Source organism: Odocoileus virginianus, unplaced genomic scaffold (assembly GCF_023699985.2).
Source record: "Odocoileus virginianus isolate 20LAN1187 ecotype Illinois unplaced genomic scaffold, Ovbor_1.2 Unplaced_Contig_14, whole genome shotgun sequence".
NCBI lineage: Eukaryota > Metazoa > Chordata > Mammalia > Artiodactyla > Cervidae > Odocoileus > Odocoileus virginianus.
The window spans coordinates 1575336-1582637 of record NW_027224331.1 but is presented as its reverse complement, the minus strand read 5'-3'; positions in this window follow the sequence as shown (position 1 = coordinate 1582637).

The window sequence follows — 7302 nt, the reverse complement described above, 5'->3', positions numbered from 1 at the left end:
TGAGTAATGACCCAGTAGCGATACTGGGTAACCAGTTGTCCTGGGTGAGTGAACCCACCTGGAGATACAGCCATCAGTCAGGTCTTCTCTCCCCTCATGGCAGCTTGAAATCCAGGCAGTGTTTCCTTTCTGATTTCCTTTGTGTGTGTATGCATATGTGTGTCTGTGTGTGTGATGCTGCACTTAAAATTTTCTTGTATTGGGATATAGTTGCTTTACAACATTGTGTTAGTTTATGCTGTACAATGAAGTGAATCAACTATATGCATGCATATATCCCCTCCCTCTTGGGCCGCCCCTCCCCCTCCCACCCCACCCATCTAGGTCATCTCAGAGCACCAAGCTGGGTTCCCTGGGCTATACAGCAGGTTACCTAAAACCATTTTTGCTGCATCCCCAAGATTGACATCACTTTAAAACCATTTTTGCTGCATCCCCAAGATTGACATCACTTTTTCCCCATTCTCACTTAGTTCATTTTAAAAAAGCAATGACCCATTCATTCTGTAATAGACAGTATTCAATTCAGTTCAGTTCAGTCGCTCAGTCATGTCCAACTCTTTGTGACCCCATGAACCGCAGCACACCAGGCCTCCCTGTCCATCACCAACTCCTGGAGTCCACCCAAACTCATGTCCATTGAGTCAGTGATGCCATCCAACCATCTCATCCTCTTTTGTCCCCTTCTCCTCCTGCCCTCAATCCCTCCCAGCATCAGGGTCTTTTCCAGTGAGTCAGCTCTTCACATCAGGTGGCCAAATATTAGAGTTTCAGCTTCAACATCAGTCCCTCCAATGAACACCCAGGACTGATCTCCTTTAGGATGGACTGGTTGGATCTCCTTGCAGTCCAAGGGACTCTCAAGAGTCTTCTCCAACACCACAGTTCAAAAGCATCAATTCTTCAGTGCTCAGCTTTCTTCACAGTCCAACTCTCACATCCATACTGGAAAAACCATAGCCTTGACTAGACGGGCCTTTATTGGCAAAGTAATGTCTGTGCTTTTTAATATGCTGTCTAGGTTGGTCATAACTCTCCTTCCAAGGAGTGTCTTTTAATTTCATGGCTGCAGTCACCATCCGCAGTGATTTTTGGAGCCCAGAAATATAAAATCTGACACTGTTTCCACTGTCTCCCCATCTATTTCCCATGAAGTGATGGGACCAGATGCCATGATCTTAGTTTTCTGAATGATGAGCTTTAAGCCAACCTTTTCACTCTCCTCTTTCACTTTCATCAAGAAGCTCTTTAGTTCTTCACTTTCTACTATAAGGGTGTTGTTGTGTATCTGAGGTTATTGATATTTCTCCTGGTAATCTTGATTCCAGCTTGTGCTTCATCCAGCCTAGCATTTCTCATGATGTACTCTGCATATAAGTTAAATAAGCAGGTGACAATATACAGCCTTGACGTACTCCTTTTCCTGTTTGGAAGCAGTCTGTTGTTCCATGTCCAGTTCTAACTGCTGCTTCCTGACCTGCATACAGGTTTCTCAAGAGGCAGGTCAGGTGGTCTGTTATTCCCATCTCTTTCAGAATTTTCCACAGTTTATTGTGATCCACACAGTCAAAGGCTTTGGCATAGTCAATAAAGCAGAAATAGATGTTTTTCTGGAACTCTCTTGCTTTTTCAATGATCCAATGGATGTTGACAATTTGATCTCTGGTTCCTCTGCCTTTTCTAAAACCAGCTTGAACATCTGGAAGTTCATGGTTCACGTATTGCTGAAGCCTGGCTTGGAGAATTTTAAGCATCACTTTACTAGTGTGTGAGATGAGTGCAATTGTGCAGTAGTTTGAGCATTCTTTGGCATTGCCTTTCTTTGGGATTGGAATGAAAACTGACCTTTTCCAGTCCTGTGGCCACTGCTGAGTTTTCCAAATTTGCTGGCATATTGAGTGCAGCACTTTCACAGCATCGTCTTTTAGGATTTGAAATAGTTCAACTGGATTCCATCACCTCCACTAGCTTTGTTCGTAATGATGCTTCCTAAGGCCCACTTGACTTCACATTCCAGGATGTCTGGCTCTAGGTGAGTGATCACACCATTGTGATTATCTGGGTCATGAAGATCTTTTTGTACAGTTCTTCTGTGTATTCTTGCCACCTCTTCTTAATATCTTCTGCTTCTGTTAGGTCCCTACCATTTCTGTCCTTTATTGAGCCCATCTTTGCATGAAATGTTCCCTTGGCATCTCTAATTTTCTTGAAGAGATCTTTAGTCTTTCCCATTCTATTGTTTTCCTCTATTTCTTTGCATTGATTGCTAAGTATAGAGCATACTAAAGAATTTGGTGTTGACTCAGTCTTTTAAAACTGAGTTGGGGGGAAATAGTTCTACTATTAACAGCAACAGTCAGCAGCGAGAGCAACGGCTTGAATAGGTTTCACAACATGTCCTCAAAACAGCCTCTCTGTAGCATTATCATCCCTGTGTGATGAGTGAGGAAGAGATAGCTCAGGGAAGCCACTAGATGCCCATGCTGGGATCAAGGGTGAGTCACATCCCCTGTACCTGCAGCCCACAGTAGTTTTTGCTGCTGTACATTCTAGAGACGTAATTTATTTTAAGGTTAGCATATACAAAAAATTACCAAAACAGGAAGATGATGCAGGGGCTGCAAAAACAATCCATCTAAGGTAATACACTTTCTCCAAATCAAAACTACTGTTTCCCCCCTCCCATCTGTTTTAAATTATGTTGTAGGAATTTCCATGGCATTCCGGTGGTTAACGCTCCATGCTTCCAATGGAGGGCATGCAGATTTAATCCCTGGTCAGGGAACTAAGATCACAAGTACCTTGAAGTCAAAAATAAAAGAAGTTTAATAAATAAATATATTATATTGTAGACAAGGTCCCAGCATGGAGGATATTCCCCATGTATGGAGCAGGGATGGGGCTGCAGCAGACATAGAGCCGAACGATGGAGGAGGCAGCAGGCGAGGGCAGGGGAGCTGTCCCCTCTGTGGTGCCTTGCAGGGTCTGGGGCAGCAGGACCAGCAGAAGATCAAGGGCCTGAGTCTAGAGGCTGTGTAGCCACTGGGTCCAGGGAGATTCAGGAGCCGAGTGACCTTAGAGAGGAGGAGAGTGGCCACTGGATGCTGCCGGGATAGAAGAGGCTTCCATGCGTGAGCCTGGGGGAGAAGAATTGTGGGGCTTAGTCTCCATTGCATCCTTTCCTGGGGACACCAGTGTTTACCTGGAATCAACCAGGGCCAAGGAGCCCTCCTGGAGCTTGGCATTGAAGCTAAATCTCGCTTCTGTACCACGACACCAAATGAAATCTCAACAAACAGTTTTGGTGAAATAGAATAGAATAGCTTTATTGATTTGCCAGGTAAAGGAGGCCCCAGTGGCCTAATTCTCTCAAAATTGTGTTTCCCAGCCCAGGTGAGCCTATGAGGAATGTCATAGTCCAAGGGCAAAATTGCTGATGAGAATCAGGGTGAACATGCAGGGCCTGCATTCCTTCAATCCAGAGATCATCTGTCATCAGGTGATGATGGGCAAATTGTGACCTTCTCTGAAATGAAGAATGCTTCATCAAGTAGTTAACATCTTCCATTTCGTGAGGGTTTCAGTTCTGCAGAAGAGCTCAAAGCTCCTGACATGGGTATTCCTTGAGGGAGAACCAGGGCCCTACCCCGAGCCTGCACAGTGGTTTCTTGGCTGCTCCTCTCTTGTCTCTGTATTCCCTCCTTTCCCTGGTTAGACTGTTTGAACTAGCCCTTTGGCACTCAGAGAAGGGACGCAGCAAGACACTTGTGTTCAGGAGGCCCCTGTGGTCCTTCTCAGGTCCAGATGGACCTGGGGCTGCCAAGTGGCATCAGCAAAGATAGCCCCGTCACAAGGGCTTCGGTGTTCAAAGGCATCCTTGGTCCTGACAGAATCCAGAAGAGGATACAGTGAGGGAGTGGTCTTAAATCTCTAAGGACTGGCAGAGGCCAACCCAACCAAGACAGTGGGAGGAGACCAGGTGTCAGGGACATAAGCAGAGCAACAAGCAGCACTCGAGGGTGTCCGTGTCAGCTCGGAGACCCGCAGCAAAGCCCTCCGATGGGGTGGCCCAAACAGCTGACACTTACGTCCTCCCAGCTCTGGAGGCTGGAAGTCCAAGGTCAGGGTCGGAAGGGCGACTCCCTCTGAGGCCTCGCTTCTTGGTGTGTAGATGGCTGTCACCTCCCTGTGTCCTCACACGGTCCTGCCTCTGTATGTGTCTGTGTCCTAATCGCCTCTTATAAGGACACCACTCAGATTGGATTAGGGCTCATCCTAATGGCCTTGTTTAACTTAATTACCCTTTAAAAACCTTGTCCCCAGATACAGTTCACTCTGCATTTGAGGGACTTCCACAATTCCTCCACAACCCTGGGGAAATACAGACAGCATCCGCAGGTCAGTGTTCTGGAGAAAATGCCAGATGCAGCCTGCTCGCGGCGGGGACAGAGGAGCTTGCAGCTCCTTCCAGGGGTTTAATGAGCACAGTCATTAAAGCCATTAGTCAGGGTCCCCTCGGCCCCCAGCTGACCTGGTTGCCTGTGGTTCTCTAATTAAGCTCCAGCACTGAGATCCCCTGGTGTCTCCAAAAAGTAACCACGAGATGAGCTAATTTGCCTCCAGTCACTGCTCCGGAAGGACTATCAGTTCTCTGGAAAACATTCTAAAGATAATCTACACCCTCGGCTGAGCTAAGGAAGGCTGGTCTATTTTGTTCTCAACTCCTCCCCACTCCCAGCACTGAGGCCTTGTGTTTAACAGGTGTTTCTGGCACAGAGAGCGTGGGATGCAGTGAAGGAGCTTCATCACCCCCAGTGCTCTTCCTCTTCACAGAGAATACCCTTCCACACACAGGTGTGTGGGCTTCCACATGCTTGCACACATGCTCGCACACATGCTCACTCAGTTTCTGGAGGCCCGCCTAGCAGAGTCAGACACACCTTTATATGGCACATGAATTATTGTCCTGCTGCTGCTATCAGGTTCCTCTTTTGGAGTCACTTGGTCCAGCTGGGAATTCTGCTCAGCTGCTATTTGCCTTTGTGTCACTTATAAGGAGAGTGCTAAAAAGCTAATTCATAGTAGACACAAGATTGGGGCAGACTAAATTTCCTTGGCCCAGGCCAAGGAATTTACAGCCAATGGTGTTTGCTGTAAATTACAAGCCAATTGACACTTCATTACGGGCTCCACATGGTTCTGGCTTAGAAATGCTTCATCAACCTGAGTTCAGTTGCCTTCACATGCATGGAACAGAGTGGCATTTCTTAAGAAAAGAATCTGCATGGCAGACTTGCTTAATTCAGACCACCACCCCATCCCACTCATCCTGCCTGGCAGGAGTTCGCTACTCCCTTCCTGGTGGCAGCCCTGGCTTTGCAGAGGCCTCCCTGTGGTGTCCTTGAGTAGGTGCTGGGGTCGGTGGCGTAGAGCTGACCTGTTGGGCTGAGAGATTTTAGAGGCAGGAGCCCCTGTTGCCCTGCTAAGGAGGAGGTGGCTGTGAGCTCCCAGTGGGGACTCAGCTCAGTGTACACCCACTTTTTCAGCTACACCTGACTTGCTGAGACTTCCTCACTTAAGCAGTACTGAAATAGTGATATATTATTAATAATAATATGGACTAACCAAAATTCCAAAACATGCCAGGCCCTCTATAACACAGAGATGAATCTAGACTATGACCAACAGCAGAGAGACAGATGACTCACAAAACAGGGCCAGAGGTCTCAGAAGCAGTGCAGGTGATGGCCCTGTATCTTGCAGGGACCTCCGGGAAGTGTAGGGAGCAGGGGACTTTCTAGAACAGGAGGTGGCAAATCTCCTGCAAAGGGCCAGACAGTACACGTTGTAGGATGCGTGAGGTACAGCGTCTTTGTCCAACCCTGATGTAGCAGAGGCATCCCTGGATGAGTGGCTAATGCAACTCGATTCACAGAACGGGTGGTGGTGGGCAGCCTGCTGACTCTGAGCTGGGATGGGGGGAAGGAGTGGATGCATGGGGCTGCATCTACTTCCAGGACAGTTTAAAGGTAAACTGTTATTACTACCCTTCTCTCTCTCCTTTTCTGATGGTGTTAATCTACTGGAGTGGTATTTTAAAATAATGATTATATTTTCCCTTTCTTAAAAATTGTAAAGGAAATATGTAGTCATTATAAAATTATTAGAGAATAGAGGAAGCCAAAAGGAAGAAAATCAAATTACTGGGCTACCTTTCAACTTATTTCCTCTTTTGCTTTGCTCACAGACACTCGTAAGTAGGGGTGGGGAGTGTCGGGCAAAGGGAGGTAGCACAGTCTGGGGCTTAGAAATGGAAGGTAGAGCAGGCTGGGCCTCACAGCCGCTCATCACCTCCTGGTCCTTGCAGATCGAGCCTCCCCGGTGGGTGGGAGTGTGTCTCCCTGTGGGAGAGCTACTGGGTCTCCACTGAAGGCTTGCCCCAGCAGGAGCAGTCTTCCAGCCTCTGGCTGCAGTGACGGCTGCAGGCCTGTCTCCAATGGCGGGAACTCCTTCGAGGTGAGCGGGCTGGCAGCGAAGCTGGTCCCACTCAGCCTCTTCATTCCTTCAGTAAACATCTCCTCTGTGCCCAGCAACCTTCTAGGCCCTGAGCCAGCAAGACAGAACTGGCAGCTTTCACTCTCACAGGGAACCTGAATTAAAAGCAAACAAATATCGTGAGAATGATCACTTAAATTTTGTGTGGTGATGCCTGCAAGTAATACACTGGGAAGTAGGGTGGTCCATTTAGGGGTGGCAAGGAACCATCCCTAGGGGGGTGATAAGGACATGGGGTTGAGTGGTCCAGCAAAGAGCAAGTTGAAACATCCTGGGAGGGGCCAGGGTTGTGACCAGAAGGGCCTTGTTGGTAGAACGAAGGATTCAGATGAAGAACAGAGTGCGAAGGGTTGGGGTCGGGGGGAGGACTGGGGTTGGAAGGGACTTTTGCTCTGGAGAGACTTAAGATTTTATGAGCGCAATGGGAAGTCCATAGAGGATTTCAGGCAGGAGAGCCTGACTTAACACTTTCCAAACCTGGCTTCTGCTGTTTGGGGGAACAGGCTGGGCAGGAAGAGGGGAGGCAGGAGGGGCTGCAGGGCCGGCGCTGGTGGCAAGGATGCACTGGTCCTGCACCTCTGGAGTGGGGAGCTGGCAGGACCCCCGAGAGCTGGGAGCAGAGAGAGGACAACCTGAGAAAGCCCTGCTCTGAGGTCAGAAGGTGGGCTCTGGACGGGTAAGCTGAGGGCCCTTCAGCTTCCAGGGTGCTGGGAGAGTGGCTCAGGTGGGTCGGGAGCTCTTGTGAGA